Source organism: Pseudorasbora parva, chromosome 1, assembly GCF_024679245.1.
Source record: "Pseudorasbora parva isolate DD20220531a chromosome 1, ASM2467924v1, whole genome shotgun sequence".
Classification (NCBI taxonomy): domain Eukaryota; kingdom Metazoa; phylum Chordata; class Actinopteri; order Cypriniformes; family Gobionidae; genus Pseudorasbora; species Pseudorasbora parva.
The window spans coordinates 45,713,513-45,741,257 of record NC_090172.1 but is presented as its reverse complement, the minus strand read 5'-3'; the positions used below and the strand labels follow the sequence as shown (position 1 = coordinate 45,741,257).

Below are 27,745 nucleotides of genomic sequence, written 5' to 3'. Positions count from 1 at the left end.
TGTGTTCTGAAGGGGACCTTCAATGGCTATATTCTTGATAGAGCAGGGAGGTGCGCCAGTGTTTTGCTTGAAGTGGCGGCTTCAGAAATTCTTAAATTGAATAGGGCTCTCAGCAACACATTCCTCTCACAAACCTGGGCTGAACCCATCTTCCGAACTCTATTTGCTGATTATTTAACTACCTGTAAATGCACAACAGCTCTTTTATATCTTGCTGGAGGCCCTATCAAAAGGTCCTTTAATATAGCGAGCACACTGCACAGACTGCCAGTGTTTTTGTCGTTGTACACGTCGTGAACTTAGAGGGGGACCGAGCACCTCCTCTGGAGATTTCTGCAGCCGGCAATAAAAAGTTTCCTATAACTATGTGGCAAATAGAGGAGGTTGTTTGGGAAATATCTATGCATTAACATTCATATATATAGTTTTGCAATTTTAGCCTTTCACCCTATTTACTCTGACGCCAGCGTGAAAAATCATATGGTTTTGGAGTCATTCTGCCAGGCGTACAGTATATTGATATTCAGGCCGGAATAGAATTCAATATGTCACCCCCTCCCTCAGAGAATCACTCCTTTCTCTGTAATTTCCATTGAAATTTTGTGTGCAAATGCAGTAATAGACACATTTATAACATCAAAAGGATTCAATTTTCTTTTCAATCACACAACAGTATGAATAGCTTTTTCCATTGAATCTAACAACGAGGAGCCATTACCCGACACCAAAGGATAGGTTGCCTTCACTTGCTTTTTATGAAAGTGTGTCAAACAATTTCCCATGTCTCCCATTTGTTCTAAGCTAACAGGAGCTGTCAAACAGGTTTGTTTCTAATTTTTCAGGGAAATGTCATTTCTTTCTTCTGGTGCCGGGTAATCACCAGAGATCCACATGTTTATTTTTTAATGCAGGCTGTAAGTGTCTTTAATACGTTAACTCCTCCACCGAATGCTTTCCAAAAGCCTGCGGATGACAACTTCCGATTGCTAATTGCACTTGGTAAATTATTTGAAAAAGATGACATGAATAGTGTTTCACTGACACCGACACACAGGGCATCAGATGAAGTGATGGCCACAGCACAAATGGTGTGAGCGCTTTTATTTCAGCGGGGTAATGTCTCTCTTGGAGCTCTCTGTTGAAAGGTTACAGTAAAGGGCTGTTTGTCATATTCTGTGTATTCATTCAATTTCTCCCTGTGCCATCCAGGTTTGTCACTCTGAAAACCTTAGTGTTAACTTACATTCACATTTTCACTGTTTGGGTCTATCACACTTGTGATTGGTGGGATGATTTGACAACATTATATTGGTAGTTGGTAAGTGTTTTTTAAGTGGTATATATATATATATATATATATATATATATATATATATATATATATATATATATATATTAGAGGTGGTCATAGATAAAAAATAAAATAAAAAAAATCTAGATTAATCTAGATTAAAATGGCTCATCTGAATTCTGCCAAAGGCTTTTAGAATGTGTGTGCTACCCAAATAATAGGTGGGTTTTCCTGAAACACTGTAATCGGTTAAAAAGTCCAATCCGAATGAAAATGCACCATATAAACACCTCAATCGGAATAAAAAAGCCCAAACCGAATGAAATTGTAATCGGTTTGTGAGGGGTGGGATAAACATTTTCATAAACCGATCAAACAAAAAAATTCACTGTGTAAACTAGGGATGTCACAATACTCAATATAATATTGAACCGTTTTGTACCGCATTCACGGTTCAATACGCGCTGGTGAATTGCGTTTTTTTTTTTTTTTCGGTTTTGAATTGAATTAATTATTTCTATTTCTCTCCATTTTAAATATTTATCTCAATTTATTTCCACTCCTTTTTAGTGTGTCTCTGAGTCTACGCACTGATTTGAGCAAATATCCAATCTTATGCACTAAAGTTACCGGGTGTTTACCCACATTTTAAAGCCTTGCTGGTTTAACATTTAATTTGCGTCTTACTGCGCTAATACTGTCAAATACACACAAGGTTAACATAAACACAATCAGGTATGTCTAAAGTGAAAGTAAAATTGCGTGCATGAGATGTGACCACTGACCAGGTCTTCAATTGACAGCAGCACGGCCTAGTGAACACGCCGTCCTTAAAGGGACAGTTCACCTCTAAAATGATTTTAATAAAAATAAATAAATAAATAAAAATGCAGACAAATATAGTTTTAATTTTAGCCTACATTTATTCATTCAATTTCATACTTAAATGCTACTGTACATCTCTGAGCTGCCACTGTAAATCTTTATATATATTTATTTTATATTATACAATACACTGGGAATGTGTACAATGGTTTTTTAAGTCAAGTTTTAAGTTTAAGTAAGGGGTTTGAGGTCTTTTAAGTAAAATTAAGAAAGAGTATTGCAATAAAAACATTTTCTCCTTAACCTTTTTCTCTTCCTGTCGCCTAAGAATAGAATAGGGAAAAAACGAACCGAACCGAAAAACCGTGGTTAAAAACCGAAGTATGTATTGAACATAGACAGTAAAAGAAATGGACCGAGCGATCCCATTGACGTCAACGGCGAAAGAATGAAGTCAACCTAGGGGCACTCACTTCCTGATGGCTGAGCGAACTGCGCAGGCTCAGACTGAGCTTGACGACGTAGATGTGACGTGAGCCTCCTGTCTGACAGCTGTGAGTCTTCTAGTAGTGGTGGAAAGTGAAATCTGAATCACGTCGTTTAAATATTTTCTCCCGTTGCTTTTGGCTCACTATGGGCTTCTCCCCATTCTTCTCCCTTGACTTTATCAGACTTTATGTCTCCACGTCCCCCCGACTGTCTCATAGACAGTAAAGATTGCCTGCGAGCATCTCCTCAGGTCTATACGGTAATTTCTCAACTTTGCGACAGGGTCGCGTTGGTTATGACGCAATCGTTAGCCTATTTTTACAAAAACAGCTTCTGCGGGGCGATAGTGTAAGATACAAGGTAATGGAGCCTTTTATACATTGTCGTGTTTCTTTAGAAATAAACAATGGACAAATGGAGTCTTTAAACGTCTCAGATGGAAAGTTATTCACTGTCAAAGTGACTCAAAAATGAATGGGAGTCAATGGGATGCTAACAGCAGGTGATGGCTTGGTTAGCAATGGCAGCCCCTAGGGGTGGAACGCTTTCCGAGCGCTAGATTACCCCCTTGGTATTGAACTGTGGGCTAACTGTATTGTTGCATTCCTAGTGTAAACGACCTGCCCCGATTACTTTTGAGTGTGCGTCCTTATGTGACGTGATATACAGTGCACGCCTTCACTACTGAAGAGCGCATGCCATGCTCAAGCCAGGCTATAAAGTTGACAAGACAGGAAAATTATTTTTTCTGAGGGGTAACTTAAACTTTTTATTTCGAAAAAGTTATGAAGATAATGTTGGAATAATGACAGACACAGCCTGGCTACACCTTCTCATCTTGACAGCGTTTGTACAAGGCACTTTTTACTTCAACTGCGCCTGACAGAAGAATTTATATTTTCTGAGATGATTATTACAGTTTACAACATAAATAGCTTTTATAAAACCGTATAAGTCCTGGTGACCATTGAGAGTTGCTAAGGCAACCAGGAACTCATTCCAGCTGCTAGAGAGGACAGCGTTGACATTTCGGAAGCGCCAGCCAAACTGTCAGAACATGTCACAAAATGATTCCGATTGAAAGTCAGCACATGTAAACCCCAGATCAGTTTATATAGTCTCATGTAAACAGTCCACTGAATCTTTCAATTTGAATGACAAAAAAGTGTGCTTTTAGGTTGAGACTTGAAGAATAAATGTGTTTCCCAAACTTTTTCCAGTCAGGGCACCCTTTGAAAATGTAGAAAATTTTGAGGCACCCTCTCACATACGTTACACTAGGGGTGTAAAGGTACAGATTGCTCGCGGTTCGGTTTGTATCACGGTTTTAGGTTCACGGTTTAGGTACGGTTCTGTATTTACTGTGTTCAGTGAAAAAAGGACTACTGTCAAATAAAAATAAAGAAAATAAAAACAAATAACTTAAATACAAGCAGCAGCACAAATAAATACTATTGAGCAAAGATACTAATAAAATAAACATTGCTTTTCAGTTTTTTTAGGTAGAGAAATTAAATAAAGTAATCAAATGTAAAATAAGTGAATATTTCACTGTTTAAATTAAAGATTAATCCTTATTAAACTTACAAAAGCTATTCAATCAAGAGCAGTGAGTGATGTCCTTATATTTTATTTGACATTAAACAGAGTAACGTTTACTGCCCCTTTAAGACCTAATGCAAGATATGCGTTGTCTTTCTCGACTGTATAAAGTTCACTTAAGGCAGACTGTCTGCTTGGATACTCATCAAGATGGACATGTTGACATATTTTTTGTGTGAGTTTGTCCGTTCAAGCTCAAGACTTGAAAGAGAACGCAATATTTGCGTGCTGTGAGACGTGTGCGCGCTCTCGGATGAGTGCACAGAGATAAATCTTCTTACAGCGCACACAAGTTCTCATTCGCGTCTTAAAGGCTCTACACCCTGGTGATGAAAATGACTGGTTATATTCGAACATACGGCAGCATTCGCATGCACTGAACAGTTTACAAAGAGAGTTTTTCCACGTTTTTCTTTTATTATCACTGTTGTTGTATTGTATCACTGAGAAGCCATCACGTGTATCCATCGACAGAAACATACATAAAGCATTATTTTCAAGTTACAACCCATATTAAAGATGCGTCATCAGATGTGAGATGAACCGCGGGGCAAGTGTGTGCCAGCACCTTTTACACGGCACCCCTGCTCACGTCAGACGGCACCGCAGGGTGCCGCGGCACCCTTGTTGGGAAACGCTGGTATAGACCCAGCTCCCAGCCCAAATTTGTGAATAGATTAACAGCGTAATTTTTTTTATCGCCCAATAAGAGTCTCACGTTAACACAGCACATTAACGCCGATAACGGCCCACCACTAGTGTGTGTGTGTGTGTGTGTGTGTGTGTGTGTGTGTGTGTGTGTGTGTGTGTGTGTGTGTGTGTGTGTGTGTGTGTTTAGCCAAAAGTTTTGGGAAGCCTGCCTTAAAGAACACGAACAAGAACACTCCTGAGGCTGATTTTCCAACTGAGTTAAACAGCTGAGTTTTATCGGTTTCAAATACGTTTAGCCAAACTCCAGATCTAGCGATATCACTTTTAGCATAGCTTAGCATAATTCTTCGAATCTGATTAGACCATTAGCATCTCACTCAAAAAAAAAATTGTACTCTTTTGTAGTTACATCGTGTACTAAGACAGACAGAAAATGAAAAGTTGTGATTTTCTAAGCCTATATGACCAGGAACTATACTCTCATTCCTGCGTAGTAATCAAGAAACTTTGCTGCAGTAGCATGGGTGCAGTCTCCGCTCTAATTCCTCCCAAAGGTGTTTCTGTCGGGTTGAGGTCAGGACTCTGTGCAGGACAGTCAAGTCCCTCCACACCAAACTCGCTCATCCATATCTTTATGGACCTTGCTTTGTGCACTGGTGCATAGTCATATTAGAACAGGAAAGGAACAGAAACTCCCTCAAAGTTGGGAGTACGAAATTGACCAAAATGTTTTGGTATGCTGAAGCTTCCTTTCACTGGAACTAAGGGGTTAAGCCCAACTCCTAAAAACCAACCCCACAGCATGATTCCCCTTCCACCAAACTTTACACTTGGCACAATGCAATCAAGCAAGTACCGTTCTTCTGGCAACCAACAAAGTGTGATTCATCATTTCAGAGAACACGTCTCCACTGCTCTAGAGTCGACATGCTTTACACCACTGCATCCAAAGCTTTGCATTGCACTTGGTCGTGAAAACCCATTCCAGGAAGCTGTCTACGCACTGTTCTTGAGATAATCTATTTTTTTAAATATTATATATATATAATTTTCTATATAGATAATCTATTTTTTTTTAATATTATATATATATATATATATATATATATATATATATATATATATATATATATATATATATATACATATATATATATATACAGTCTTGTTCAAAATAATAGCAGTACAATGTGACTAACCAGAATAATCAAGGTTTTTTTTTTTTTTTTTTTTATTGCTACGTGGCAAACAAGTTACCAGTAGGTTCAATAGATTCTCAGAAAACAAATGAGACCCAGCATTCATGATATGCACGCTCTTAAGGCTGTGCAATTGGGCAATTAGTTGAATTAGTTGAAAGGGGTGTGTTCAAAAAAATAGCAGTGTGGCATTCAATCACTGAGGTCATCAATTTTGTGAAGAAACAGGTGTGAATCAGGTGGCCCCTATTTAAGGATGAAGCCAACACTTGTTGAACATGCATTTGAAAGCTGAGGAAAATGGGTCGTTCAAGACATTGTTCAGAAGAACAGCGTACTTTGATTAAAAAGTTGATTAGAGAGGGGAAAACCTATAAAGAGGTGCAAAAAATGATAGGCTGTTCAGCTAAAATGATCTCCAATGCCTTAAAATGGAGAGCAAAACCAGAGAGACGTGGAAGAAAACGGAAGACAACCATCAAAATGGATAGAAGAATAACCAGAATGGCAAAGGCTCAGCCAATGATCACCTCCAGGATGATCAAAGACAGTCTGGTGTTACCTGTAAGTACTGTGACAGTTAGAAGACGTCTGTGTGAAGCTAATCTATTTTCAAGAATCCCCCGCAAAGTCCCTCTGTTAAAAAAAAGGCATGTGCAGAAGAGGTTACAATTTGCCAAAGAACACATCAACTGGCCTAAAGAGAAATGGAGGAACATTTTGTGGACTGATGAGAGTAAAATTGTTCTTTTTGGGTCCAAGGGCCACAGGCAGTTTGTGAGACGACCCCCAAACTCTGAATTCAAGCCACAGTACACAGTGAAGACAGTGAAGCATGGAGGTGCAAGCATCATGATATGGGCATGTTTCTCCTACTATGGTGTTGGGCCTATTTATCAAATACCAGGGATCATGGATCAGTTTGCATATGTTAAAATACTTGAAGAGGTCATGTTGCCCTATGCTAAAGAGGACATGCCCTTGAAATGGTTGTTTCAACAAGACAATGACCCAAAACACACTAGTAAACGGGCAAAGTCTTGGTTCCAAACCAACAAAATTAATGTTATGGAGTGGCCAGCCCAATCTCCAGACCTTAATCCAATTGAGAACTTGTGGGGTGATATCAAAAATGCTGTTTCTGAAGCAAAACCAAGAAATGTGAATGAATTGTGGAATGTTGTTAAAGAATCATGGAGTGGAATAACAGCTGAGAGGTGCCACAAGTTGGTTGACTCCATGCCACACAGATGTCAAGCAGTTTTAAAAAACTGTGGTCATACAACTAAATATTAGTTTAGTGATTCACAGGATTGCTAAATCCCAGAAAAAAAAATGTTTGTACGAAATAGTTTTGAGTTTGTACAGTCAAAGGTAGACACTGCTATTTTTTTGAACACACCCCTTTCAACTAATTGCCCAATTGCACAGCCTTAAGAGCGTGCATATCATGAATGCTGGGTCTCATTTGTTTTCTGAGAATCTACTGAACCTACTGGTAACTTGTTTGCCCCGTAGCAATAAAAAATATACTAAAAACCTTGATTATTCTGGTTAGTCACATTGTACTGCTATTATTTTGAACAAGACTGTATATATATATATATATATATATATATATTATAATTTGAAAAGTTGCCATCATTTTTTTAGTGGTATTATTGTTTTGCTTTGTCATTACTAACATCTTAGGGAAATATTCACGTTAGTAAAATTATGCATTATGCTAATAAAATGACCTTACTACTAGCTTTGATTTCCGAATGGTTACCCGTTAAATGAATTTTGACAACCCAGTGCTGTCATCTTTTAAATACTCCCTTCACACACACTCTCCCTCTGAAGTCTACATGGTAATAGGAGTGGCCTGGTCTTCCGCTGTCATCAATCAGTTTGCACCATCCCTGACCCACCACTGAGCAATGTGCCGCGCTCATAAAGCCATGCACGGCAGCAGATGGGCCGCAATTTGCAACACGTATGTTTTTTAACATCCCGCCATCAGGGATTTTAATTATGTCTGGTCTCTTCTTGAACAGTCTGTTTACAATACAAATAAGCCCACACAACTGCACATGTACAGCAGCCCAAGAAAATGTAAGGATTCAAATGTCACTGCACATGTTAATTAGAGCGATTATAGCGTTCAATTCCAGTGATTAATTTAGCTTCGCTATCAAGACAGTCTGTCAATCAACACTATGTTTGGATTAGTTTTCAGGTTCTGTGTGAAAAATTTATATTTAATTTGTATTACAGTATATTGAAATCTGTTTAAAATATATATTCAGAGGCAGTGAGTCAAAGCACTACCTAATCATTTTAATTGTGTGTGCTGATGTTCACTACAGACTGCTGACAGTGGGTATTAAACTATTTGTTTTGAATGAATGTGAGAATTTATTTTCAGGCACTCAAGCTGTAAAACTAATACTGTGTGAACATAGTGTTAACATCTTCATAAATGCTGTTTAGTTTCATTCTCTGTCAGGTGTCCAATGTGAGATGGGTTGTAAATGAAGAGATAAAGAACTATCGAGAATATCGAAAATAAAGAGAGAGAACGTGTCTGTTTCAGAAGGCACAACATGCAAACATCTGCTGTGAACTAGTGAGATTCGGGTTGGATCCACTTCCATTGCCTTCCACCAAATATTTACTGCCCTATTAGGATCTTTCCCAGTTCCCATCATAACAGAGATGCCCACTAAAGGGCTACTCATCATGGGCCAAATGGATGGAGCCAAGCCTTTTAATGCATAACATGTTCGGTTTAAAATGTATTTAAGTTTGTTTCATAAACAGATGGCTTGCATTCAAAAAACAATACAACAACAGCAACAGATTGTAACATGACAGCTGTTTACATACAACTGTTTACCTTTAGCTGTTAGCAAAGTGTGCTTTCCAAGCAAACATCAACATTAGTGTGTGTGTGTGTGTGTGTGTGTGTGTGTGTGTGTGTGTGTGTGTGTGTGTGTGTGTGTGTGTGTGTGTGTGTGTGTGTGTGTGTGTGTGTGTGTGTGTGTCTCACCTTTTTAGAAAAAACATTGTGCAATGTATAAGTAGTCGTCTTGGGAACAATTCCATTCAATATAACTGTTCTTGTACATTCCATTGTTTCTCCAATGCAGACCGAACAGCATGGGAATATACCCTGGCAGTAACTACTTAATAATTAGTTACATTAATTGGTTGTTCATGTTTTTAAAGATAAACATTGTGTTTGGTCAGTAGAATATATATTTTTTTAAATATTAATGAAATCTAATTAATGTTTAAGGCCAATTATAGAATTATGACTCCGTCAAAAGTAATCAAATCTGTATAACATGTAAACACTTGTTTTTGCAAGAATAAAAATTGTTTTTTTATTTCTGTTTAATAATTGTAGTCCTTCAGCTTAAACTGATTTCAGTTTATTGTCAAGGCATTTTTTAAGTAGGATATTTGATTAATTCTTTTTAAAGATTTTTGTTGTATTATTATTTATTAATATTTCAATTAAAATAAATATTTTGATTGTTCAAAGGAAAACTATCGTTACAAAGTCAAGGGTCAAGAGCCCAACTGAAGCAAACACTAATCACCATAATGGTGACCAAATATTTTCAATTAAACATCAATGCCTAAAGATCTGTTTATTTTAAATAAGAGCTTTTCGTACAACAGACATAAAGTCAATCTGGTTAGTAGTGCGTGAAGCTGGTAATTCTGTTTGTGGAGTTGTTTAATCCTCCTCTGCTGAGATTTTCAGTGATTTAATGTCTTCTTTTATCTTCAAGTCAAGTCAGCTTTATTTATATAGCACTTTTACAATGACGATTGTTTCAAAGCAGCTTCACAGTGTTAAACAGGACAATATTGTAACAAAAATGGATTGGGCTGTACAGTCGTTCTGGAGAAAACAGTGATATTATCAGCTTATTTCAATTTATCATATAGCGACAACGCGGGAAGATCAGTGATATAGCTGATCAACTTAATTTAGTAATTAATTTTATTTGGATATTTAGTTGAAAACGTTGAAATTTTAGAACTTTTATCTTCAGTTGATTTTATCGAAGGCTGTGGCTAAAGTCAAATTTAGTTATTTTGTTTCTCTTTCCTTCAGTGACTCTGCTTATTCTGCTTATAACATAGTTATCTGCAACAGGTGCACATTGACGATATTTACGTCATTGGAGTAATTTTTCCAGAAATAAAATGCATAAATCTCTCGTCTCAGGGGGATATAACGGGGGAGAGCACGATCATTCAAATATACTCCAGGGTTTCTACCGATAAAAAGCCATATGCTAATCGCTGAAGTAACCCTTAACCCTTATTATTATTAAATTAGCATTGCTTTTTTTATTCCTTAATCATTAACAGAAAGAGTAAGGAACTGAAAACTGATGTGGTTATGGATTCTGTGTTGTGTTTGTGTAGTGTATATAGAGTCATGTTCTCTTAGGCCTGAGCATGAATCCTAAGAAGCTGCCACGTTAGAGCTGCTACAGGCCCCAGTTCTGTGGGAACGGCAAAATAAACGGCATTACACCTGACAGCGTATTCAGTTCCTCAGACATCATTGTGACAGGTGAGCTTCTTTGGGGTGGATAATTGTATCCTGGGTCTGTGGCACACTGCTTATTATTGATTCATAGGGAACAGAATGAACTCCTTGTGAATGTATAAAAATACATTTAAAAGTCCATTCTCCTCAACTAAAATCACAGCCCCCCAAACGACGTGCTTTTGTCACTCCCAGTTCGCTTTCTCTGCCAGCACTGCTTTTAAGGGCTTGGCAGCGAGGATTGAGCATATATTTAAAGAACCTGACAGGTCGGACAGTAATGCAGTTGTCTGGGCTTTTATTTTCTACATGGAATCCGCTTTGCTAAGCCCTGCATGGTACATCAGAATGAAGTGCCATGGCAGGAAGGAACAGAAAGAGATACTCCCTGCATGAAAGTTTTAAATAGCTAAAACCATGCTAAAAGAAAAATTAATATATTAATTATAATTTGTCTGAACGTGTAAGGCATAAGGCTTACAAAAGTTAGCTATGAGTGAATTCATATGAAAAAGTGTAATGCATGAAATTATGTTTTAGTTTATTAATTTAAGACAGAATTTCTATAATGAGTGAATACATCTGGAAACTACCAAACCGTGTTTTTGTTTTATCCTGACTTACTACGGTACGCCTGTAATAAGTGTTTATATTCTGACTATTTTCGACCGAGCGGTGCGATGACCACTGAGCAGTATCTCAGTATCTGTGTGATTCGCCATATACATACACGGAGATAAGTACAACAATGTTCTTCCGCAAGACAAATGCAATGTTTTGTTTATTAACCGCTGTAGCACTAAAAGACACACAGTGTCCACTTATATTAGAAATGCTAACTTATCTGAAGCCTGTTACAAACTAATGTATTTGACATCTGCATGCTTTTCCATATAGAGTTAACAATAGTCGACATTTTAAGACAAAGCCTCAGGCTCAAAAGAGGGCCATTACAATCTGGCTTCCTCCACAAACACTCCAGATTCATTTAACAAGCTGTAAATTGCTAGACCTTTTTCGGTTTATCACCAGCATTCCCTATCATTTCTGCTTGTGGCATTGTATATCCATAATTGTAAAGCTGTGGCGTTTTAAGAGGACACACCTAATCAGACACCAGTTACAGAATCACATCTGCTTTAACACGCGCTACAATAGCAACACAAGCATTACTGGAAGCAACAGCCTTGGGTACAAGCCTAATTCATGTTGTTTCTTCATTCGTGCCACAGCTGGAAAGCATCGTGAACATGAGGACAGGCCCAGCGTTCTGCACCCAACACAACGCAGTACTCCAACCTGGCACTTGCTTTTATTCGCTCATAAAAAAGTGTAAGGCCTGATTAGCTTCCCACATTTTCAGAGGATAAAGGAATTAAGGACCAATTTCCTGGTGTTGTAAATGTTAATGCTGAGAAAGAGGATGGCTGTTTGATTTTTGCAGGCTATATTTGTAGTTGAGGTGGTTGGAGGGGTGATCGTGTTGGTTTTGAAGGGGCCCACCCATGAAATATCGACGGATGAAGAATGTAATACTCCATTTAACGTTAACTGCCTGTGTTTGGGATGTCTGGCTTCTGTATCCGCTTAGCGTGGTGTGAAATACTGCTCTCTTCTGAAACTGTGAGAGTGGGTTCTCTAAGATAATAACTGTGATAATTGAGTTCAATTGACACATCAACTAGTCAATTCTGCAATACCAGATGACATATGGGGGTAAAAACGGCATAAAATCCAAAGAAAACAAAACCTCTCAAAGTATGCAGATGTAACCCATCAGTGATCATTTAGAGAATAGTCATTGACCCGTAACTTCTACGAGGAAGTAGGAAATGACTAAACATCCATGTTGTTACCCATTTGTGTCAGTGGGATCAGTGGGACCACAACCAAAAACTTCCTGAATTGACAGGAAACGGCATGTGTGTGGTGGCTGTCTGGCGGGAGCGTGGGTACAGGAAAGAGGCAGGGCCAGAGCAGAGGACTGGACTTGGCAGACCGGCGCTCGGCATTGTGGGACGAGCCACTCGACATGTGAGAGCCCAGCCTGGCCATTCATCCACACCAGCGTTGCACGCCGCCCTGTGATTAGCATTGTCCTCTAGCAGATGGCCCATCATCTGTTTCAGGCGGCAGAGGGAAAAAACACCACTGTGAGAGCAGCCCTTTATTCTTACTATTAACTCATAAAGCTGCCATTGTGTTTCACCGCGTTTGTGCAGAATGAGGGGGTCTACAATTATATATTAAACAAACTTTTTAAATATTATTTGATTCACAGTATTGTGTGTAACACCTACTGATTTGTGTAGTTCCCGCAAGTGCAAATTAATATTTTATTTTGTTTTGTTAGACATTTTGACTTGATTTGTGGCTTCACCAGTGAAGCCACTTCCTATGCAATGGATGCATTCACTGGGGCTTGGGCAAAAAGGTTTCCTTATTTGAGGAAACTGATACTTTTTGTAAAGATGTTTTGATGGATAAAAAGTTCAAAAGAGCACTGTCACTTGGTCTGTCACTTTTGATCAATTTAATGTGTCCTTGCTAAACTATAACAGCTTTTCTTTCAAAAATAAAATGTTACTAACTACTAAACTTTTGAACAATAGTATATATATATACAATTCTCTGCTGAGCATAAAGGTGTTTATTTTGGCAATTGTTGAGGTAAAAAACAATGCATTTAAGATTTACGCAATTTAATTAATAATAAAATTACATCGAATTGAATTGAATATTCCTTACGTATTTTAATTGAATTGAAGTATTGTTCAATTATTAAGTTAAAATGCATAATGATTATACAATTCAATTTGATTAAATGCGTAGATCTTTTTAAAAATGCCCACATTTTAGGAACCAACGGAGACATTTTTTACGGGTTAAAAGTTAATTTCTGACACCAAGATCAAGTGTTAAGTCACAAGTGCAGTTCACCTTGAAGATGCTCTCCATGATAGGCTCTCTCTTCTCCTCCTCTTCCAGACCTACTCCCATGATCGGCCTAATAATTAAAGCCATCCTGCAACCGCCACCGTACTGCGGAGCATCGGGTGCATCAGGGGCCTGTGACATGATACAGAGGGACAGCTTAACTATTAAATATCCATCACGCCACGCCACATCAGTCCTAATGCAATCAGAAACACATGACTACATCGCCCGGGCCCCCACTTCCATCCACAATGATTAAGTAAGTCTTTAATTTCCAAGACAAATAAAAAATGCAAGATCATTTTATCATGAATGTAAATGACCTGTCTCCTCAGATGACAGTTCGATTTGATTGGGAAGAGGGGGATCTACTGTAGCTGTGCAGGCTAATACAAGGCTTTGTGCACTTCAGAGAGTGCGCACGTGGGCTGGGGTCTTTTTGCCGTATTATCATTTTAATGAAGCAGGGTATTTCTTTTGTGGTCGGGAGGCTCTAATGCAGTTGTCCAAGACTCCCCTTTCATCTGTCTTCTTCAAACGCTCAAGGTTGTTAAACAAATGGATGTGTCTGAGTATATAACGCTGATGTGGCCAGGCTGCTGTTGACTGGGCCAATTAGGGCTCGGGGAGAAAAGAATTGAGGCATGCCGGTTCACTCACTCAAACCGTCGTACAATACAGTCTGGCTGCTTTGTTTATTAAAATCAGCTGGATCCTTAAGGATTTTATAGGACACACTGTAGACATTACTTTCTGATGATTTTCATTATTAGGACTTGAACCGAGATCCCTGTCCTTTTTTTCATCTTGCTAATTAGGATCTAATTATGATCAAATGTTTTCCTCTTACCTGATATGTCATGAATTACCCAGTGCCGTTGTCTCTGTGTTTAAATGAGCGAGCGTCTTTAGAAAAATGTTTAATTCTACACCTAAGGGGTGATAATGATGCATACCTGTTCGCTTTAGTCATAGTGGGAATGTTGAAATAAGACGACGGCGATTTCTCAAAATGCTAATTACTGAACAGTTGCAAATGCTTATGTGCTAGTGGCTAAAGGTGTATCCGAGTTGTGTTCTTAAGCAAGTGTGATAGTTCAAAAAGAAAGATTTTTCAGATTAAAATAAATAATTACATGAATAAAATTTAAGTGAGCATAATACTCAATAAATGCCAAATAAATCCTCTCCTTGCTCCCAAAATAACAGTTTCGGTAACCATCAATGTGGATATTTTTTCCTTTTGGTTTTACAGTCATCATTTAATTTTGTAATACATAACATAAAATAAATACATTTTAAATGTGATTTTCATCATAGTTCATCCAAAAATGAAAATTTGCTGTTATTTTTGCTTAACCGCGGGCCATCCAAGATGTCTTCTTTTTTTCTTCAGTTGAACAGTAAAGAAGTTTTTAGCTGAAATCGTAGTCCTTGGTGATTCATATGATGGCTACCGTCACTTTGAGAGTCAAAAAAACTAAATGAATACCTGTGGTTACCGACAACTCATTGTGGTCTAAACAATATTTACAGCAATATTATCTGTAATCCGCAGCTTCGGCAAAATGTCGTGAGCATGTTAATGGCAGTCTGAAGCGCAAGCTTCCTGTTGCATAATGACGTATACGCAGGAGCAAACTGAAACGTGAGCTGATGCTGTGTTTGTTTACAACAGAGAGTGAAGACGTGTGTGTTCTACTGTTCATCAAAGTTCATCAAGCGGGATGATTGACTTTTCACAAATTCCCAATGTTTGAGCTCCCCAGCATATGTCATTATGTGACAGGAAGCGTGTGCTTTAGACTGCCATGAACATGCTCACGATTGTTTGCTGAAGCTGTGGATTGCAGGTAATAATGCTGAAAATAATGTTCACTTTCAGACCAATCGTTTCACTTCATATTAATTATGTTTTGCCTGTTTTTTTTATTCTCAAAGTGACTGTAACTGTTGACTTGCATAATATAAATCGCCAAGGACCACAGTTTCAGCTAAAAATCTTCTTTACTGTGGTACTGAAGGAAAGAAACACCTACATTGTGGATGGTCTGAGACAGAGTAAATTAACAGCAAATTTCCAACTATCCTTTTAAATAAGTTGGTAAAACTTCAGAATACTGTTCATAACTACACATAACCAAATGAGTAACACACTATTAACTAACAAGAATATCTAACAAATCAGTAAGTAATAGTGCTCAGTTAAATGTGGTATAGTTCACTATCAGCTAATCAAACATCTCCCAGATAACTACTAAGAACTACTATATACAGGTTCATAATTAATGTGACTAATGTATAATTCATTCTAAAGTGAAGGTCATGGTAATGCCACTAGTAATGACTCAAGTATTAACAAATCTGTCAGAAGTAATTACTAATTATTTGGATCATTATTCTAAAGTGAAAAGCATAACTCCTTAATATTGATTCAAGTCAATGTAAACTTTTGATTTTTTTTTTTTTGAGGTTTTGGATAGTAATGACTCAAGTGTTACTATATCCTTCTAAATGTAATAATACTTATTTGGCTCAGTAAGTGAAGTTCATAGTAACCCACTAGTAATGATTCAAGTGTTACCAAATCCACTGGAAATAAACTATCCAAAAGCTTACAAAAAATGTTTCACTCCAGATAATCACTTTTGAATTAATGATACATTATGTATAATTCATGTTAATGATTAACCTGTATATAGCAGTTATTAGTAGCCCTCTGGGAGGTATGAAAAATAGTAGTTAGCTTACAGTGAACTACCACATTCAACTGAGCACTATTACTTACCAATATGTTAATCAGAGTTTCTTGTTAGTCAATAGTAGTCACTAGAGTGTTAATATTGTGTTACTGTGTAGTTATTCATTAAAACCATTTGAAGCAGAATTTATCTAAAGGTTTAGACTAGAGGTTTTTAAAATAAATAGGCAAAACCAAAAAGTGTCATCCCAGCTCCAGCCATGAAGTTCAGTTTAGATATAATAATTGTGTAGTGGTCCACATTATCTGTATCTTTTATTTTAAATCCCAGTGTTTTTCAAATTAATTCTTACTCTTGCACGAATCAGGTCAAAGCAGCAAAAGCTGCAAAAGTCTATAGGTGAGACGAGCATTGAGATGACTTCGGCTCAGTATAAAAAAGGATGGTCTGTGTCTGTGTGTGTGTCTGGGGTGGGTGGGGAGTGTTGAAGCGGGTGATTTGATGGGACGGGGGTGTCAGAGCAGGCAGACGCCGCCTGGCATGTCTCCGATCTCATGTTTATGCAGAGATCAACTGATTTCTTTTGATTTGGCATTGAGGTTCTTGATTTACCGCTGACTAGCTGCTGGCAGCCTTTCAACAGAGTTCCACAGGTTCAGGGGTTCACTAATTACCTCTATGGCAGAGTAAGAGACACTCCCACACTTAAAAACACACCCTGGTCCATTCTAGCCACCTGCTCTGGTCCCAGTTCTACCAACAAGCACATCATTGGTGGAGAAGGAAGTACTTTGCCTTGTTGTCAGACACCCCATCATGAAAAGACGGAAACTCTTTGGTGGCCTGATACTCGCATTATTAATTCACACAGACACACACAGACGTACAGAAGATGGGTAAATATAAACATCTTTAAAGTGTCTCATCTGTAGTCAGCACTGAAGGGATCAGTGGGCGCCTGTCAGTGTTTCACAAATCCTGTTTACTTGGCTTTCAACACATACAAGCTTAAAATCGTAGTTTGTGGAGTCTTCCCTTTTCTTTTCAAGTTATTGTGCTATCCGAGTTTATGGGAGCATCTCGCTTCCAAAATCATGCTCGACATATGACAAGTCTTCTTTAGGACTGTAAAGTATCAATCCTCTTTTATCTAGAAGATTCAAGTTCAAGTTCAGGGATGCTGGCTGGGTTGCTGAGGGCCGGTATGAGAGCAGAATTGTATTAACACTGATGTCGGTGCATTGAATGAGGGGGAAAGAGGTCCACCAGATCTGAATGGCACGCACGCGCGCACACACACAGTTAGCATGACGGGAGTCATGTGGATAAATCACCATTCACTCCGGGAGCAGTCACAGTCAATGACATATTCACTGGCTGCTTCAACAGCTCATTTGATAACACTCTCCTCACGCCATTCTGTTTTTTTCTTCCACGAGATGAAAAGCTGGCTGAAAATCTCATCAGCTCAGTGAGGCAGGGCTGATAGTAACTCAAGATAAAGGAGGGAGGAGGTGCCTCCTAATTAATTAACTTTCCGTGGCCTGCCACGGGCGTAGGAGAGAGAGAGAGCCCACAATATCCCGCCTTTTTCCAGGGGGGTTTCAATTAGACATGCGTTATAATTAAATGCGATGTCAGTGGGACCACGCGAGACCTGGCAGATCTATGTCCACAGTTTAGTTACTCACATTCATCATTTTGACTGATGGCTGAGGCCTACAGGAATATTGTCTTGGATTGTTTCCGTTGTTGAATCTCTCTCTCTCTCTCTCTCTCTCTCTCTCTCTCTCTCTCTCTCTCTCTCTCTCTCTCTCTCTCTCTCTCTCTCTCTCTCTCTCTCTCTCTCTCTCTCTCTCTCTCTCTCTCTCTCTCTCTCTCTCTCTCACTCTCTCTCTCTCTCTTTCTCGGGCATGCAGGCTAATAGGGCCCCTCGTTCACCACCCCTTTTTGCAAGCGCTGTTAATGCGACAAATCAAACTGGCTCCTTTAAGATACCAGCACTGTGTTATTTGTTTGTTTATTTATTTATGTTTTCAACAGTTTTCTTTTCTTTTTTTTGGACTCGAATATGTCACATAGACTTCTATTGAACATAGTGGCTCTGTTCCAAAACCTAGTCCTCTGCCATGTGTGTACATGTACAGTTTACAACACATGTATTATTATAATGCATGTTTGCTAAAAAATAAAATCCAATTGAAATCTCTCTAGATCATGGTCACGGTAAATCATTTAAAATCATTCACTTAACAAGGTGTGATTTATAATAAAAAATAATCTACTAATTATTAAATAAACAAGCAAAAATTAAAACCTAATAGCTTAGCAACATGCTAACCAAGTTGTAAGTTGAATAGTCATTAGGTGCTGTTCCCATATAAGATTTTAATGATAGTCTGCTTTGTTCCGCAAAATTAACAGTTAAGATATGAGATTTCAATGATGCATTTTATTGATCTTATTGTAAACTTTTTTACTTCGTTATCTGCCATTGAAATTTCTCTGTGGTGATGCGAATTTTCTCCTGCACAACTAATAAACCGGATAAATCCGAATCCCCGCCCTACTTTTTTTTCTTTCTATTTTGGGGATAATCTGTTGCACTCAGATGTAAAAGTCATCATAACGGTAACGACAAGTGTCAGTGTAAAAATGAGGGATTTCAATGTAGATCACAAGGTTCACCTTTAGAATGCAGGACGGCAAGGCAGCTCTCTGAGTTTTTCACACAGAGCTGCACTACAATTGTCCTGTCCTGAGTGAAATGCACACTGCTTCTTTAGAACACATCTCTCCGATGGGTGTCACTACTAAAGCAGCAACATACAAACATACACACGTTGCCGGCGTGTCATTGGCCTCCAGGTATTCACTTGTTCTGCCTGATACTGTATGTCTGCAGTCTCTAGCAAGTGTAAATGTGAGACTGCCCACAGTGCTGGGGGTAGTCACATGCTGGTCACATGGCTTCAGGACATATCCTAATGTGATTCTTTCTAGTTCTTCAAGTCAACTGTGCTTTAATGCTGGGAATGCTCCCAAACTTCAAAACCTAAGCGCTCCCTTCTGCAGAAATCCCCTTCTGTGAGACCTCCACCTCACTCTGAATGCTGTATGTTGCTGTATGCTTTATCTCTCACCACAAAGCATTCAGATCCTTTCTCTCTGTACATACACACTTCACACGCTTTGAAGTTTACAGTTGTGGGATTCCTGCTCCATTTATTTCCAGTCTTACTGTTTACTGGAGGTCTCGAACTCATTCTGAATTTGTCTTTGGATCATTTTATTTTTATGTAAAATGACTGTTTAACCCTTCGATGCATGCATTATTAAAGTCCCCCTGCAGTCCATAATTTTATCTCTTAAAACTAATTTCTGCAATAAGATTTCTTCATGGCTTAAAATAGTTTGAATGTAGCTTGAACTCTAAACCCTGGCTTCATTTAGTATATGCGGAGCCATGAATATGTAAATGAGTCCCTGCTTCCACTCAATTACACCAGCACGAATTATCTGATCCACTCAGTCAACTTTACTGTAGTAAATGCTACACAATGGCTAAAGGAGATATTTGTTTTTTATTCCATTTGAACCAGAAACTGGAGGCTAAGCGAAATATACAGGATTGTCTGCATGATCGATGCAATAATTGTAATGGGTTTTATATATCACTCTCTACAACCTCTTTGCCTTGACTACGTCAGCTAATAATTTGTTCGCGAAATAGTTCGAAAACGAGAAAATATTCAGCAACGGTGTTGGTTTGTCTTAAAGCATATTAAAAACACCACACAGCCATATAAACAACAATAAAGGGGGAGTTCACCTATAAATTAAAATTCTGTCGTCATTTACTCACCCTCCTCCAAACCTGTATGTGTTTTCTGTTGAACACAAAAGAAGAATATAAGACTAAATATGTCTGGGGTATTGAATGCATCACCACTTTGTAAGGCATATTAAAATTATTTTTTCATAAATAAATGAATAAATAAATAAATAAAAGTAACAAAGTAATTTATTTAAAAACCTGCATGGTTAAAATTCAATTTTTATTTAAAATCGGTTATTGATCGCAGCTTTTTGCGATTAGTGTGATGTGCTGTGCTCGTTTAGATGTAGGCAGCTCATGATCCGGTGTTTTCAGGGTCTTGGAAAAAAAATACTTTTTTATTTTAAAGGTAGTACTTCAAGAAAATATTGTTAACTGAAAAAAAAAATAGTTTGGCATCCCTGCATCAATTAGTATTGCTGTTTCGTCTTCTCCACCATGACACTGCTGTTGCGTCTGCAGTTGCAGACTATAGTGTGAGTGAATTGTGCGTCTTCTCGCCAGCTGTACCTCTGACTGCACAAGCAGGAATCCATCCGCTCACACCTCCAAACCTAAACTACCCCGACAGGAACAGTTGCTTTATGCCCCTCTTAATCAGCAGAACTAGAATTGAAGATGACTTCAAAGAGATATGATGTCCTTTATTCTGTAATTCTTTTTCAATTCTACACATCTTCAACAATGATTTACTGCCATTCTGAATTTGTGTGTATGTGTGTTTCTATGTTTCTATTCTGAGATTGCACAGCTGGTGTCAGTATTTCAACCAGCATGTTTCTGTTGTCTTTGTTTTTTCTTTGCTTTCTGTACAATTTGAGGTGACCAGCTGTGGTGATTGCTTTTCCTTCCTTGGCTTTTCCTTGTGTGTAATTTAGACTTGGCTTGCAGTGACGGTGGTGTTCAAAAAGGCCTTGGAAAAGACCTGAAATAGACAACTAAAAGCGACATGTCAGCACGTGAGAGAATGTCTCATGGAGATCTCTATTGGAAACTAAACTGACCTAGGCTAGATTAAAGGGTATGTTCTCCTGGGCCGTGTTGGTCGCTTAGCTTTTTTTAATGTTTGCTGCTGTGTGTGCTTGACTGTGCACACATGCATATGTGTATCACCTGCAGTATTCTATGGCCATTCACTGACAATGTAACAATGCCTTCTTATTTCTTAATCATGCTAAGCCTACGTTCTTTTTCATGTTTTTGAAGAAGTCTTTTAAGCTCGCTAAGGTTGCATTTATTTGATCGGTAAAAGCAGTAATATTGTGAAGTATTACAATAACAATATTTACTAAAATAATACAATATTTATTAAAATAACAGTTTTCTATTTTACTATATATATGAAAATAAATAAAAAATCCTGTGATGGAAAACGTCTCGGTTATGTATGTAACCCTCGTTCCCTGAAGGAGGGAATGGAGACGTACGTCGGAACTAGATCGACGAATTGGGATCTGACCTCAGAGACCTATCCACTTCGAGTGTATAAAAACAAGCCAATCAGAGATTATCTGCACATTCCACGCTCCGCCCCGCAGCGCCGGTATAAATAGGAAGTGGAATGGCAGATCAATGCTTTTTTCTGCTGAGGAGCCAAATTAGTGACTGGGCTCCTAGCGGAAGCACAGCACCTGGCGACGGGACGTACGTCTCCCTTCCCTCCTTCAGGGAACGAGGGTTACATACGTAACAGAGACGTTCCCTTTTAGTCGGTCACGTTCAACGTACGTCGGAACTAGACAGACGAATTGGGATCCCTCTGGAACACGCCAGGATGCTGGCCCTTCCAGCGTCCTGCTTGAGCGCACTGGACCGTCTAGTATGGTATGGAAGTCAGGGCTCCAAGCAAGGAGTTCAGTCACTGCTGTTTCTGCGAGACCCACTCAGAGTGACTACTGAAAGCTGGGAAAGCGTGCCCGTCTCGGAAGAAGGTATGCTGCGTGGCCACGTCCTTCAGAGAAGGCTTGGTGGCGGAATACACATAAGGACTAACCTGGCAGGGTAGTGCAACATATGGCAGTCTCTGGGGTGGTTCCAACCTAATTGTAGGGGGGAAAGAACACGCCCAGAGACGACAGAGCGGGGCTCTGTCAAGGGAAAGACACAGAGCTACCCGTTAGGGTAGCTGGTACCGTGGAAAATACACATATGGGGTTGCCGTGAGGGAACCGCTACATATGGACCCAGCCTACAGCCAAGTTCCACAAGCATACGGGTGCAGGCCTAGCGTCAGACGGTCTACAACGTCTTACACCGCATGGGGTGACGGAGGACCTCGACAGGGTTAGCCGGTTTCCCGGGAACACAACTGGAGACAATAGACACACGTATCCGTCGCCGCACGCAGTTCCTGCATAACGCCCTGGTCGGAACTGCCCTTGTGCAATTCCATGAGCGCCTTGGCCTGGTAGACCTGCAGGAGCGCCATGGCATGCAATGCCGATTCGGCTTCTCCACAGGGTGTGTAAGCCTTGCCGGTTAGCCCGGACGAGAACTTACATGCTCGGGAGGGGAGACGCGGGGCAACACGCCAGTCCGCAGCGGTCTTTGGACACAGGTGCATCGCCACCGACTGCTCGACTTCCCACGTAGCCCTTCACCGCACCACCATCACTGCCCACAACTTTGAGATATCCTGATGCACTTACGGGAAGAAAGGCACTGGGGCGGGGCGCTGAGAACCAGCACGGGCCGTCTAATCATCCAACCGCGAAGGTTCGGAACATGGGGGAGGGTTCCACTCGAGCCCTACGCTTGCGGCGGCCCGGCAAAGCATAGCCATAAGCTCTGGGTCCGACTCGGGCAACGCTGTCACACCCGAAGGGGGCAGCGCAGCCGAATCCTCATCCTCAGAGCCCATTAGCTCATCCCCCGATGCTGCGACCGACATCCTGTCTTCCGCCGGAGCCCCGAAAGAGACGGCTGGCACTTCGCACGAGAGGTCAGCACGCCCTTCCGGGAACTCCACCGGCACAGTGGAGGGGGGGAGGGGCCCGAGGAGCCATTTGACCCGTCGGGTTAGCCCTGACCGTCACCTTCAGGTCCCCACCCAAGTCATCAGCCAGAGTAGCAGCCCTCTGCTAAGGCGCAGAAGGACCGCTACACCGGGGGATGCGCGAGGATGCTCCACCTGCTTTGAGGTATTGGAGTCTGGACCTTAACTCTGCGATGGTCATGTTCCCGCAGTGGGAACATGACTCATTCACGAACGCAGCCTCAGCGTGCTGAACGCCCAAACACGTGAGACAACGAACGGGATCGTCAAGCGGGGACAAGAAGCGACCGCACCCAGAAACACACGGTTTGAATGACATCTTGAAAAAGACGCAGCTAAAAGACTCTTTTAGGATGGAAAACTGCTCTTTTAGATGTGCTGAAGCACTCAGGGAGATGACCGCGGTCAGCACACAGTCCACAGTGCAAGCCTGTGTGTGACACTCATATTAGGAAAACGCCCAGCGAACCAACAAAGCTCTTTTTGGATGCAAACAATTGCAACTGTCGATCACTCGCTAAAACACTGTTTCACCCGCACTGGCAGTTCTCCTTCTCTCACAAGACTCAATTCTTAGTACACTCTTCGTGGAAACAGCAATAGAACTGTTCGGCTCCGAAGTAGAAAGCATTGATCTGCCATTCCAGTTCCTATCTATACCCGCGCTGCAGTGCGGAGTGTGGAATGTGAGGATCACATGCCAATCTCCGATTGGCTCGTTTTTATACACTCGAAGTGGATAGGTCTCTGAGGTCAGATCCCAATTCGTCGGTCTAGTTCCGATGTACGTCGAACGTGACCGACTGAAAGGGAAGCTGAATTTTCAGTATCATTCCTCCAGTCGTCTGCACTAATTTGATCTAATATTTAATGTTATTACAAATGAAAACCCCTGCACCCCTGCACCCCTGCTGTTGGGGTGAAAGGCACCATACTGAACACGATAATAAATAGTTTAAATAGAAACTTTACTTTTTTATTATTTTGTTTGTATATTTTTTAAATATATTTCTATATTAACATTTTAATGATAGCATTTTTACTATTTTACTATATAGTAAAATATATACTATAATAAATGCAACATAAACATAAAATAGTTCAAATTTTGCTAAAAGTGATTTTGAACAAGTTTTTAATTACACATTATTAAAAACATTATTTTAGCTACATTTTTATCAATACCATGTGCCATTTGCCCCATGCTGAACCTTTTACCCCTCACCACTCCATACATTTAAAAGATTTTAATAAACAACCTTTATTATTTATTTCACAAAAATATATTGCTCTATAAATGTTCAATACAAATATATATTTTGTTTTCTGCTATGGGAATAGTGAAGGTGTGCCTTTAGCCCCGTTGATTCCCTACTTCTTTCTTTGAGGCCTTTAGACAGACTCAGACGTATGAAAACACTGGCATCTTCTATTGTCTACATTTTTTAATTCATAAAAAGATATAAAATGATTTCTCAGACGTATGAGTCTGAAACATTTTTTAAATGTTTTGTCAGGCGCATGGGTAAATCAGGGTTTATAGAAGCGTGTTGATAACTCTGAAAACATCAGTTTTTACACTGTGGTATAAGGTGTCATTTTGACTGAAACATGTCACAAACTGTCTATTGATGCGGCCAGGTTGCCTAACCTCCCCCATCTTCTCTATTTTTCATTGCTTTGTTAAAGCGAGAGCGCCCGCAGGGGGGAGAATCGCTGGCTGTCATTGCTTTTTAGCCACTGCGCTGGCCCTGCCTGTCCATCTGCCTGGATGGAGACTCAGTGAAATTGCTGTATTCCATAATAGACTCGGGCGTTCTGGGCCGACACACAATGAATGTTGTTGTAATTTCTGCTGTCACGGGGGCAATGGATGCCCCTCTGCGTTTTTCTTCTTCTTTTTTTTTTTGGTGCTTGCTGGTCCATGTACAGGGGGCAATTTACATAGAGACATTAATGTAACTGTCATGTTCTATCCCAGAGCAGCCATGCAGAACTGCTAAGAGACAGGCCGAGCTGCAATACTGATGCTCATAGCGCAGAGAGATGGAGCGGCGGCACAAACTTAATGGAATTAAGTAAAGAATTCTCCTATTTACCACTATGGCAGATAAGTGAGAGAAAGAGAGAGGGGCGAACATTTAAATAAGCGCCGAAGTGGAAATAAATGGCAAAATAACACATGGAGGAAAACATTTGAGGAAGTAATTTGTATGTGGTGGTGATTTGGAGAGAGAGAGATCAGTTGGAGATATGAATTGGTAATGAAATATTTGTGTTAGACACGCATGCTGCTTGCAGCATCAGCACTACACATCTGAGATGCTCAAGAGCATGCTTCAGGCCACGACAGTGATATTAACTGGTCAATGCATGCTTTTATTGCACTATTTTCTCTTTCTTTCTTTCTTTCTTTCTTTCTTTCTTTCTTTCTTTCTTTCTTTCTCCCCCCCCCCTCTCCCCCCAATATGGTCTATAAGTGAGAGGCCGATACAAAAATATTTAGAACTGAGACCCATCAACAATTCTTATTTTGTGTTGAAATTCTATAATGCATGTTGATTGAGTTAAGTAAAAATTATTTTTGACCAAATATCTCTCATCATTTACTCATGCTCATGTCATTTCAACTCTCTGTGACTGATGCTCTTTCTGTGGACCAGAGAAGATTATTTTGAAGAATCTTTGCAACCAAACAGTTTTGATTGTCATTGACTTCAATTACATGGACAAAAAAGAAAACACTGAGATATTTCTCAATAACACAAAATACACACATGTTTGGAATGACATTTGGGGGAGTGAATTATTACAGTTTTATATATCATTTATTTATTTAAATTTATTTGAAAAAAATTGTCTTTTAAAAAACATTAATAAACAACACTCTTAATTTCTATCATTTTTTTATACCTACATTAATTTGCAGCATTTACAGTTTTTGTGTGTGTGTGTGTGTGTGTGTGTGTGTGTGTGTGTGTGTGTGTGTGTGTGTGTGTGTGTGTGTGTGTGTGTGTGTGTGTGTGTGTGTGTGTGTGTGTTTGTGTGTGTGTTTTATTATATTATTTTTCATTTATTTAGACACATTTTTATGGAATTGTAATATTGACCAATTCTTGGCTATGGGCCAAAACATGAAAATAATTATATCACCCTGAAATTTTAATATCAATGATTTTATTCCTGTGAATTTATTACTGTAAACCCAGTTTTGTGCTTGTTTGTTTGTTGTGATCCATCTTTGACCTTTATTGAATTAAAACAGTTCAACCCTTTTGCTCCAAATCCCAGGAGAATAATAATTGTAATATTGTGTACTCCTTCACCAGCACCGTACTACACAGCTCCTTTTCCCTGGTGATTGGCTGGGCTTTCAGAAAGCAGGGCCCATCTCACTGTCAGAGACGTTCCATTCCATCCAACAGGCAGAGGGGTATTGTGTTTCTTTGTGTGCATTTGAGCTGACATGGTCTGTGTGTGTCTGCGGAAACTATTTCTCTGTCAAGAGAATCGAGCAGGGAACGGCGAGCCTTGTATCCTCACATTAAACTCTGAAAGCGCTCCTTGTTTTCAGCAGGGACATGGCAAAAAAACAGGAGCTGGGGTAAATGGAAGGCCTGCTGTGGGGTGGTCTTTTTCATGGTGATTAACTCAAATGACACACAACCAGAGGGACACTGGCTGCCTCCACATTAATGCCTTTTAGGAGGAACGGCGGCACTCCTCATATGAATGTGTCTGCCTCGCTACCAGGGGAAAGAGAGAGAGAGAGATGGAGAAGAAAGGAGCACAGCTATTGAAGATGGCATCTCTGCTCTCTCAGTATACACTTTGGACGCTTTCCACATTTTGATTTAATAATGGCCTGCCATGTAGATCTTTATTCATGTGGCTAGAAGGATAAGTGCTGATGTGTGTCATTATGTCCACCGCGCCACAAAACCGAGTGAATTTAGGTCAGAGTATGTATATACACCACGAACGCAAGCAAAATGGCAAAATTGTCCTTTTTGTATTTGAAGAAAGGCATGCATAGTCGAAGCTGTGACCTTGCTGTTTGAGCTGAGGTGCGGGAGACAGGTTTGGTTCTGGCCAAGGTAATGTCAGAAAACTGTCCTTTGACATCCAGTGAAAAAAAGGCTGAAAGAATGTTGCCTAGGGTCAAAATCACAGCTTTTTCCAGGTAAATTGTCCATCAAGAACCACTGAAGGTGAGAGTTTTTCTGCTACACAGATGAGGCTTTAAAATGTTTAAAACGATAGTTTTTAAAAAAAAATTGTTTTAATTGATTTTCTAACAAAAGTAAACAAATAACAAAAAATGATATCACCAACAGAAAAATAAGTTACAAACACATTCCAGATATATTGATCAAAGCAGCAGAGATTTAAATAAAATAAAATAAAACAAAAATGTCACACTCAAAACATTATACATGGGTTGAATAAAATGGGATGGGATAAAGTTGACAAAAATTCAACCTTACAAGAGGTCACTGCCCTTTTCTGATTCATTTAAGATTTTCAGTCTATTGCTATCACCTTGACTGCTAGCAACTTAATACAGATCTACGCTAAAATATTTGTATTCATATAGTTGGTATATGCAAAATCAGTTCATATTACAGTACAGTAGAGTATATGACAAATTAAAAACA

At 39.5% G+C, this 27,745-nt stretch overlaps 1 long non-coding RNA gene across 1 annotated transcript in view; it reads left to right on the top strand.

Moving 5' to 3' along the window:
- LOC137084778 (uncharacterized) overlaps window positions 1-27,745 on the top strand; it is a 168,956-nt gene that overhangs the window by 99,099 nt on the left and 42,112 nt on the right. Inside the window, exon 3 of the long non-coding RNA XR_010906799.1 lies at window positions 13,604-13,811. This is a non-coding gene — a long non-coding RNA (uncharacterized lncRNA). The remainder of the gene's footprint in view (window positions 1-13,603; window positions 13,812-27,745) is intronic.